The sequence below is a fragment of the Rousettus aegyptiacus genome, unplaced genomic scaffold (assembly GCF_014176215.1).
Source record: "Rousettus aegyptiacus isolate mRouAeg1 unplaced genomic scaffold, mRouAeg1.p scaffold_m13_p_8, whole genome shotgun sequence".
In the NCBI taxonomy this organism is placed as follows: Eukaryota; Metazoa; Chordata; class Mammalia; order Chiroptera; family Pteropodidae; genus Rousettus; species Rousettus aegyptiacus.
The window spans coordinates 103,208,013-103,219,157 of NW_023416311.1; positions in this window are offsets into that span (position 1 = coordinate 103,208,013).

Here is an 11,145-nt window from a genome sequence, read left to right on the forward strand (position 1 = left end):
CAACGCACAGTAAAAACCTGATCTGGAAGCAACTTGCCACCTTGAAGGACGGGAGAGAAAATGAACGCAAGGCGCAGAGGCCACAGTCACTTCCACTGAGAGATCTAGTTGTTAGGGAAATGCTCGCTCGCTTTGATTTTTCTTCTTCTTTAGTTAAAAAAAAAAAAAATTACAACCATTCTGTCAGTTTAGAGACCAAGGAAAGATTTCTGTAGCCAAAATACAAACTCCCCAGAAGGACTAAAGGCTCTGTCACACTTACATCAATCGGCATAAATGGCTTTCTTTGATAAGATTGGTAAGTCTTTGTTAAAAGCTGAGTACGTGGTTATTTAGCACTGAGTATTATTGATGCCAAAGAAAAATAATGAAAATGAAGGGGTTTTTTTTCTAAAATTAATGAGCAAAAACTACTAAGTTGTACCATTAAAGTATTGACTCCAAATATAAAAAATATAGGGGAACTAATTTGAATTGCTGAAGCTTTCTAAGATGTTTAAAATTCTTTGGAGCTGTCATTCTCATAGTCCCCTCATGCCTGAAGTCACTGTTGCTAATTCAACTGAACAAAAAGAAGAAGAAGAAAAAAAAGGTTTGCCCAAAGTATAAACTAAATACAGGAAAGTGGTGATTTTTTGTTGTTGTTGTTCCTCTTATTCTTTTTTAACTCCAAGGTGGGAGAGAGGGAAGGACTGGTTTTATTTTAAATAATCCTTCAAAATAGATGAGGAAATGCATATGAATTGTTAAAAAAAAATCAATAATTAGAACATAAAAACTACAAAGAAGGGAAGAAAAAGAATTCACAGTTATCTACGGGGAAAACCCACTAGAAAATGTCTCAACACTTCCAGCCCCATTAAGGAAAGACGCTGAGCAAGTGATTGACATGTTGAAGTGGACCAGGAGAGGAAACGTGAAAACAGAGTTCATCATAAATATCAGTTAGCCAATCATATCATCAGATTCTCGGTACCCAACAGGGCTGGATTTCGGGAGATTTATGTTCAGTGCTCGAATAGAAACCACATCAGATTGCACATGGCCCTTGCATCATCTGCACTTAGATTGGTGGTCTCGGGCGACGGGGAATAGAGTCAATAATATTGTGATAAGTTTGCACAGTGACAGATGATCACCAGATTTGTGTGAGCGCATCATAAGGTATGTAAAGGTGTGTTATGAAGTCCATTATTTAAAAAAATATATATCCTGGCAAGTCCTTTGACAAAGTAGTGAAAAAATTTATTGTAAAAGCATGTCTTTCTAGTGCCTTTTTTAAGTCTGTTATTTCATGTTACCAAGTTTGCTAAAAGCAGGGCTTGCGAATCGGTTATATGCATTTTCTCTCAGTCTAACACCTTGTTGCTATTTTTTTCCTGCCCTGGAAAGAGCAGACCTCGTAATGATGCAAAATGTATGCCAATATTTACTAAAGGGAAGCCAATTAAGAATAAAAATAAACTTTGCCACCACTTAGGCAATTTCTCACATAACATGTTGACAAGTAACAATCAGACACAGTGTGTGATCGTTTCAACATACAGACAGGATTCTGATCCTCTGGCTTTGAATTCAAGTTCTTACGAGTCTCTAAACTTCAGTTTCCACTGCTAAAAAAAAAAAAGAAAAAATATCAATGATAGTAATAGCACCTTCCACACTGTAGTGAAAACTTAAATAAATAATATCAAGAATATGATGTTTCATTTACTGGCACAGAGTAAATGGTAAGTAAGACCTAGTCGGCATCATCGGCATGAAGACCTACCTGTTTTTAAAAAACTGGGAAGTGCTCAGAACTGGCTTGGGTGGCTCATTGGGCGCCCACATAACATTTGTCATGGCAGCCTCAGCATCTCCCCCTTAAGGCCTTCCCCCTTGCTAGCTGCAGAAGAGTCGAGCTGAATCAGAAGTTTCCACTGGCTTTGAACAAAGGTTGGCAGCAGCCACAGGGCCTCCATCCCTCCCGTCCTCACTGGCTTCCATCCACACTGTGCCAAGCAGATCATCAACAGGATATGGAGTCATCTTCCGTGGTCCCAGCTGGCTTTGACTGTGCTGTGATGACTTGGCTATTGCACAGCTAGACTGAGAGCATGTCTCAACTTCACCTCTTGAATGCAATGTTGCTTATATTTGCCCAATGCTCCCCCCTCCCCTTGGGTCATTTAAAGATCATGCCAAACCTCTTGTTTCTTTTATCTGGATAGAGTCTTGCATAAAAACGTTTGAAACGGTTACTCTCACTGACATTTTGCAGATCTGGAAGGGAGTTTTCATAGCCACGCAGTCTTTTCCTCCCCAAAGTCTGGCTCCACACAGAGCAAAAGTGATCCTTCTGAAATCCAAGCCAGACCATACCACTTCTGTTCCAAACCACTCGCTGCCTTCATCTCAGAGTCCTGAGGAGGGTAACGAGGCACTACGCAATCTCAACTCACCCCCACCTCATCTTCATTACTCTCCTCCTTTCTCCCTTGCTTGTTCTTGAACATTCTCAAGTATGTTTGTACCTTGGGGCCTCACGCACCTGCTGACCCTCTGCCTGGAATGTACTTTGCTCCAAATATCTGCACAGCTCATTTCCTGGCTTCCTTCTGATCTTACCTCAAATGCCATCTTATCAGGACTTCTATCATTTTACATAAAATAGAACTCTTCCTCTCACCCTTCTTTATCTCTTTACTTAGCACGCATCATCGCCACCTAACATATATATGGGCTTTGCACTAAAATCCAAAGTAGATAAGAAGACACTCCTTCCTTTGCCCCTGTACCACCAGCTCTTAGACCCTTGAAAGCACTTAGTAGGAGCTCAATAGTTATTGCATGTCGACAGAACCACTCCCTAAGGGATTCAGCAGCAACTAGGTCTCTCACGCTAGTCTGCATATTTCCCATCAAATGTGCGCATTGCTAATATCATCTTTATTAGTTATTATTGCTAATGTTCTTGTATTTTTTTAAGGATTTTTTTTTTCCTGTGCTTCCTACATATGACTGCATGTTTCTTTTTCACCAATATTCTGGGACACTTTATGTCACTCTGTACTCCCCAAATCTTTTTTTTTTTTTTTTTGCATTAATATACAGAACACTTCAACAAACTGTGGAAACCCATCATCTAACTTCATAAATGCCTCTGTAAAACAAAATGTATTCATGAACTGAGCTTTAAAAATGCATTTCAGTCAAACTTAGCAGGCTGTCCTTCCTCATAAGGCTCCAGACCCCTCCCCACCCCCACCAATTCATAACAATGGAGGTGCTAGTTTGCACTTCTGATAACCTTGATGCATATAGGTGGTGGCCCTTCTTCGAATTTTGCCTCAGCATTTTGTGGGTGCTCTGAGGTAAAATGTGCTTCTAGCACGACGCATTATCTGTGCGCACACGGCAAATCCCACTGACTTAAAGCCAGAAGTTGGATGTTCGATTCGAGTCCTATCTTGCTTTCCTGTTCCTTCTTAAAAGCATTGACACAGCATAAAGTCCTCAGCTAAAACAGAATTTAAATTTCTACAGAAAAGATAAGGAGGGAACAGGATGATAAAGCTGACCGGACTCCTTTGTTAAAGAAAAGAATGCTGAGAAAGACAAACCGGCCCTCACCACAACTTTCAAATAATAATGAAAAGAAGCTTATCAGGAAGAATGATAACAAAGAGAACAGGGAAATCTGGAAGAAATGAAAAGAGTAGCATTCATTTTGGTTTTATGGTTTTAATTCATAACCTGCTAGAAAATTCTGGATCTAACTCACACTAGTCCTCATTCTCGTTTCTTCAACTCCTTCTTCTGGCAAGAGAAAAGATGACTGTGTACTTCCAAGAAACATCTTTACAAAAAGACCCATCACCCAGGAGCAACCGCAGAGCCTATGAAAGAAGGGGAAGTGACTTTTATTGAGTAGTATTACATGCCAAGGCACATACGAGGAATGGTTCTAAAGTTATTCACTTACCAAACAACTGTATGAATTAGCTATTACTACCTTTACTGTAGTAATGAGGACTCTAAGCTGATACTTACCTGTTCGAGGACATAAATGTATGACAGATCTAGCACTGACATTCTTCCTATCAATGTAGCACTCATTACAACACCAGGTCTCTCTGGGAAGGCTAGTACCACACTGGTCTTTGTGTGATGGGCGGAATTTTGATCTTGTGAAAGATGTCCACATTCTAATCAGTAGAACCTGAAAATATGTTATAGTACATGGCAAAGAGAAATCAAAATAAAGAAGATCAAATTAAGGTGGTAATAAACTGACTTTGAGATGAGATTATCTTGGATTACCTGGCTGAATGCACTGTAATCACAAATATTTTTGTAATTGAAAGAGGGAGGCAGGTGGACCAAAGTCGGAGAAAATATGACAGAAGAGCAGAGAGAGAGAGAGAGAGAGAGAGAGAGAGAGAGAGAGATTTAAAGATGTCCCGCTGCTATTTTTGAAGGTGGAAGAAGGAGCCATAAGCCAGAAATTCTGGTGGCCTCCAGAAGCTGGAAAAAGAAATGGAACACACTCTCCTTTAGAGATGCCAGAAATAACATGGTCCACTGACACTTTGATTTTAGCTCAGCGAGACCCATTTTTAGACAATAAATTGTGTTGTTTTAAGCCACTAAGTTTGTGGTGATTTGAAACAGCGACAATAAAAAACAAAAACACCTTATTATTACATTGTAATTTATATCAAGAGTCTGGAAACATTTTCCATAAAGGGTTACAGGTAGTAACTATTTTAGACTTTGTGGCGGACCAAGAGGCCAAATAATCTGCTATTGTAGTAGGCAAGCGGCCATAGACAATATACAATGTGAATGAGCCTGGCCTAATTGGTGGCAGTTACAAACCTGGCTGAACGAACGACACACAATAGGAGGAAGCCTTTAGAAATCTGACCTCTTGGAATTAAATCGCACTTTTCATGCAAACCTTATTCTTATGCTTGATGTAAACCTTATTCTTCTGGAGAGTGGCGCCTCTGGGGAGGCGGTGCGATGCGATGGGAGGAAAAAGCTCTAGATCTGGGGTCCAGAGACCTGGTGGTAGTTCTGGTTCTGCTAACACCTGTGCACCTGTGTGACCTTGGGTAGGTCATTTTGACTCCTATGTCTTGGTTTTTCCCAGCAATAAAATGAAGCAACAAGTCTAGAAGGTGAGGTATAGAGTCTTCTGCTTTCTTTTCTGTAACGGTGATTTCTAACGGCATCACTGATCAGGACAGGCCAACCAGGAAGGAGTTTCAGGATGATTCCGTTTATCCTTCAAAGTGGTATTTGTAGGGATATTAATTAATGGCATAGACGCAGAAGGAATCCAACTAAAAACAAAACAAAACAAAATGGAGAGGCCCTTCAATGGACTGCAATTAAATGTATAGACTTGAAGGTGAAAGAAAGGGTAAAACGGCTGATAAAACTGCGCTACCATGAACAACAAGAGGAAGCGGAAACCTGGAGAATCTTCAGTTTGGAAAATGAGCTTAGCTGGGCTCTCAGAAATGAGCCCCACCGGCGGACCGGAGACCAGCGCCCTGTGCAGCCACTCGGGAGACTGGCTCGGCGCATGCGTCCGCGGAGAGGCCATTCACAGGGAAAAGGCGTATCCCGAACCACCTCGCACTGAGCAAGGTGGTGACTGCAGGATGAGGACGGTGATGGAGACGCAAGTGCTTTGACAGCCGTTTTTCTCCAATCGAGAGACGAGCCGTGCGCATCCCCACGCGGAAGGGAAACAGCGAACCTTCCTGGAGCAGCAGAGCGCGCTGCGCCATGCGCAGGTGCCTTCGAACTGGGCCGCCCGATGCGGTGGCCGCCAGCCACGTGCTACTTTCCAAACCTAAATTTAAATTCATTAAAATCAAACGACACTAACGTTTCTAGTTCTGCCTTTTCACTAATCACATTTCGAGTGCTCGGTAGCCACGTGACTGGTCACTCCCATGGGCACATTCCCGTCCGCGCAGAAAGTTCCACGGGACAGCGCCGCCTTTTCTCCAGTGTCCTGGACCGTCTTCTGGGTCATCTGAATGACTTTCAGAGTCAGGCACCGTGACTGTCTCAGAAAAGGGACACAGTTAGTTGTAGTTTGATACTCAGGACCCCTGCTCCATGATTTACATGCCATTCACATCGAGGGATTTTTTTTCCAACTTTTTTTTTTTTTTTTTTTTGGTCCTCTAGGTTGTAACAGTAACTCCCAGCCGCAGCAGGTATTATGACAAGCGCCTCCCGGCTCAAGTTTCAGATGCGGTTTCCAAGTGACGGAAGAATAGAGGTCATCACTGCCAGACAACTCCTCCACTGTCCCTGCCCATCTACCCACCTAGAAGCACACCCAGGTTTAAAGGTTTTTGTTTGTTTGTTTGTTTGTTTGTTTGTTTGTCATTTAGCCGCACCACTTCCCTGAGGCTGAAATGCAAGGAGACGCACAACCCAGATTTTGTCCTCTCTCGCATTCGCTTCTTCCTCTCAGACTGGAGTCTCATCACATCCGAGGGAGTCGGGGAGGAGGTAGAGTCTACAGGGAGGTGGGAAGACCTGGCCCTGCCAATCATGCGTGAGCGCTGTCTTGGTAGTGGAAGTCCTCGCCGCTGATGGGGGAGAAGGAGAGGCTGAGATGGCCCCTTGCAACCCGCATCTTCCGTGCATCACGCACATCGACAGATAAACCTTGTGTAGGTCCATTCAGAGACAGAGACAGAGACAGAGAAAACGATGGGCGGGTGGGGCAGAGAACTGTTTCTGTGGGTGGCAAACAGATGTTTTCACATTCTCAAATGCGGCTTTTTGAAGTCCTCTGATTTCCCACAAACATCACTGCCCAGGGCCACTGAGATTGCACAAAGCATCCCACTGCAAGATGCTTCTGGCTGGAGACCTGGGTTAATAGAAATATGGGGTGTCCCTCTAGCTTGGGTCCTCTCCTCCTCAAGAAATGCTTCGTTAGAGTCACTTACTTGTTTGGGGCTAAACCACCAAGGCAGGTGCAGTTTTCAGAAAGGCAATAATATTCTCCTGGAGGAGGCGAGGAAACCCTGTATTCTACCTCACTGGTTTCGACATTGGCTCAGATTCATTAGCCGCGTTTATGAGAACTTACTATGGTTTACAGAAGCACATGGATGGGAGTGAGGAAGATCAGAATGTACTTCCTGCATACAAAACATGGTCCTGTAGAGACCTGGGGCAGAAGGAAGGCCCTGGATGGAATTAATATAATCTCGAGGTAAGTGGCATCATCTAGTCTAAGTCCCTATCGGATACAGGATTCCCCTACCTCGTTCCCAAAATGTAGTTCTCTAGACTCGGCCTAAACGCTGCAGGAGACTTGTTTTATTTTGTTAATTCAAAACACCAGGGATGAGAACAGATCTGTCCCCACCACTATCTCCCCCTAAATTTGAGTATGATATACATATGGATGAAAATATATGCCTCTAGGTTCAGTTTCTCTTAATTCTTAAGAGTTTTTCAGAGTGCGGACTCGCCCTTTTGCTGGATTGATGAAACTGACACTTTCTTAGCCTTTCCCTGCCGCCATGATAGGACAAACCTCCCTCCATCTATTGAATGATTCTGCCAGTTTTCAAAAGCGTGGGTGACAGAAGTAAGTACATGAAGAATTTCTACAATGGCAGCGACTGTAATTTTTATATGAGAAGCCAACTCTTGTCATTGGATACAGATTCAGAGGCCAAAAGCCTGACAGAGTAAAGCTGATGAAGTCCAGTCAATGGGTCTAGTTCTGCATTTTGCATGAACTAAAATAGGACGTTTGTGTCTTCTGTCAAGCCTGGCAAACTCGTTAAGAGCTGGTTCAGCATCCCACTACCGCTATGTGGATGATGGGCATTTCAAACAAATCACAGTGTCGAAAGCACCTTGGCTTTCCTTAGAAAAACGATGAGGAAGAAACAACAAACTAAAATGCCCCTGCTTTCAAAGAAGGCACATAATACATAGTATCTCAACAATGTTAATCTTTTTTAATGATGAAAATCGAAGAATTGGAATGTATTAAAGGTTGTGTTAAATCAGAATTAGAATTCATGCTAAATCTCCAGAATTTTACAATTTTTTTGATGTCTAAATTGAGTAACAATACGGACTCCCCAAAAGTTAAGAGACTGGAACCTAAAATTTTTAAAGGTTTAATTCAAACTGAGGAGGTATCATGTATTTAGTGACAGTTACTCTTAAGATAAATTAAGAACCCCATGGGTTCATCTGTTTCAAATTATTAATGGTTATGGAAATTTTCGCAGTCTCTTCTGATTGAGGTCTAATGATTTTCCCTAAAGGCACAGTCAGCCTTATATTTATACGATTCTATTTTCATACCTCGAAGGTGAAAATTAAAGGACCAAGGATCTTAGGTAAAAGATTCACACTAGAGTTCCCTGATTGCTTTTTTGGTTTGGGGTTTTTGATTTTTTTCCTTCCTGGTGGTTGGGACAACACATTCCTCATTCTTCTAAATCGTTCTAAGCTTCCTGTTTCCTTCCCGGCTTCATTCGTTCATTTCTCTCACTCTTCTTCCCACTTCTGACGTTCTTCTCACAATTAAACACCCTGGTACAGTCCAGGGCCTGTGAAAGTCACAGACACCCAGCTCCGCGGAAGATCACAGCCATGTTCCAGGCCAGCTCAGGGATTCGGGGCCCACTTTTGAAGATGCTAGAGCAGGAAACATGTCGACCCACACTCATGGCCTGAGGTGTCCAGCTGACCGCTCCTCTGTCCTTTTATGGTGTTTCTACCAAAGTGATTTAAATACAAATCTCCTAACTTTGCCCTTCTGTAAAAAGAGGGCAAAAACCAGTTTGGCATCCCAGAGGAACCCTCTGCCTCCTGATTCACTTCCATTTTTAAAACCAGCTTGAAACACTAGACATTTGATCTAATAAATCAAGTGTAGGGAGTCCAAGCGACTCATCTCAAGAGGCTGGTTTTCAGGTCACATATTATCCTTACCCTAGAAAATATGAGCTGTTGTGCTAACAAATTCTCTGTGGGAGTAGAGGCGAGGGCAGAGACAAATTCTTTCTGAAATTCAGTCAGGATTTAATCACCAGCTCCCATGTCTCTTCTGATGGAGGGTCCTTATCACTTCGTCATACCAAAGAGACATCCCACAAGGCACACATACAGAGCCCCCACACTGGAACCCTCCGACGTGGTTGTTTGTTATGTCCCCTAGACAATTTAGGGTCATAGAAAATGTTAACCTTGCAACCTTGCATCTGCACAGCACTAGACGTTTTTCAAAGGGCTCTCACGTACACGGTCTCATTTGGCTTTTACAAGGTCCAGTGGCCTGTCAGCAGCAGAAGGAGCATGAGACACAGGTGGCAGTGTCCCCCAGGCCAGAGCATGAGTACCATTTATTAGCTGCGTGGCCTTGGATAAATTACAGCACATCTCTGAGCCTCAGCTACCTCATTATTCAGCCTGGGATAATAAATAGTACCTTCCTTCGAGAGTTGTTCCAAGGTCAAGGGTGACAAAGAAGCCATCTGAAGGTTAGCCTGATAACTAGAATGTGTAAACTGTGAAGTAAATGCCAGCTATTGTTATTTTTAAAAAAAATGTGTTTAGCCCACATAAGAGAGATCTGCAAAAGGATTTCCAGCATTAAAAGTTCTTCTTGTCTATTCATTAACTGGCAGGGACCATGTTCTGCGTTGACAGTGGAATTCAAAGACACAGATCATATCATCCCTACTAAATTATAGTAGCAATTTGTGAGTAACCAATGCTCTGAAACTCGACAGGGCTCGGAACTAGAGGTGGGTTATGTCCTTTGATCCAGTAATTCAGAATATGCTTATAATTTAGAAATTAGTTAGAAATAGTTGCTGTGTTGGTATTTCGCTTTCAGCCATGCATTATTTGTAAATACAAATCATGTTATTTTGTTGAGTTCACCATTCCCTGGGTTTTCTGGACAATCAGCTGTTCTGACAATATTAACTTGGTAGGCATCCTTGCTCATTCTGCATTTCTATATTTGCTTGCTTAGAAGTCTAAACAATTTGTAACAAGCTTTACCCCTTCTCTAAAATGAACTCAATTTGACGACAAAATAAGAAATGTCAGAATTACGTATTTTAAAGTTTATTCATTCATTAAAATAGACATCATTCTTCTCATCTATGCCTGCTCAATTCAGAAAGGTGGACTGGACTGAAATGGCTTCAGCGGGGACATGAATGTCTTTGTGCACCAGACAGCTTTCTTAGATAAGGTACTTGTAACCAAAGAAAAAAATTCCATGGGCTTGTAAGAACAAAGATTTAGTTTTTGCTTACGTTACAGGTCAACTGAGAGTTGGCTGACCGGTGACTTTGCTCTGGGTGTCTTCTTCATTCTGGAATTGAACGCATCTGAGTCATGTCAATCTCGAGAAAGAAGGAGAAATCAACAGTAGATGGTACCACGGCAGAACCATGAGCCACAGGACGGGTTTCGGTTTCTACTGGGAAATGGAGCACTACATTCCCATTCATGCTTTAGAGAAGCAGGGCGTGTGGGCAAGCCTGGCATCAACGTGTGGTGAAGCGAATTCGCCCGCGGGGTGCAGCGATGTGAGCCACATGGCAGGCACGGGCACGTCCGATTCTCCCACAAAGAACAGCAGTGAGAACAATAGCACCACACTCGAGCTTTGGTTGACTCTGAATGACGTTCCTCCCTGAGCGCTCATCCGATGGGTTTAGGGCCAGTCTCAAGATTTTCAGAGAGTGGAGTGGATTTAAGATGCACTCTAGAATAAAGTTAGCGTTGGCCAACTCACTTCTGTATGACCCAAGATCTACAAATGGTTTTCACATTTTTCAATGGCCATTTAAAAAAAAAATCAAAAATTAGAAGAAGAATATGTGACAAAAAGTGAATGTATCCTTGCAAGTCTTAAACTATTTATTATCTGACTTTTTACAAAAAGCTTGATCACCCTGGAATAAAACTAAATTTGAGATTGGCCCTGGATTGTTGGCTTCATCTGCTGGCAGCAATCTAGGTCTATCTTATGTGAAATCAGCTGCTAGAAGTAATAAATATAACCTTGAATGCAATGACTGGTAATCAGTGTGGAGAGAACTCCACCAGAATCTGGAGTCTAAACTCCAG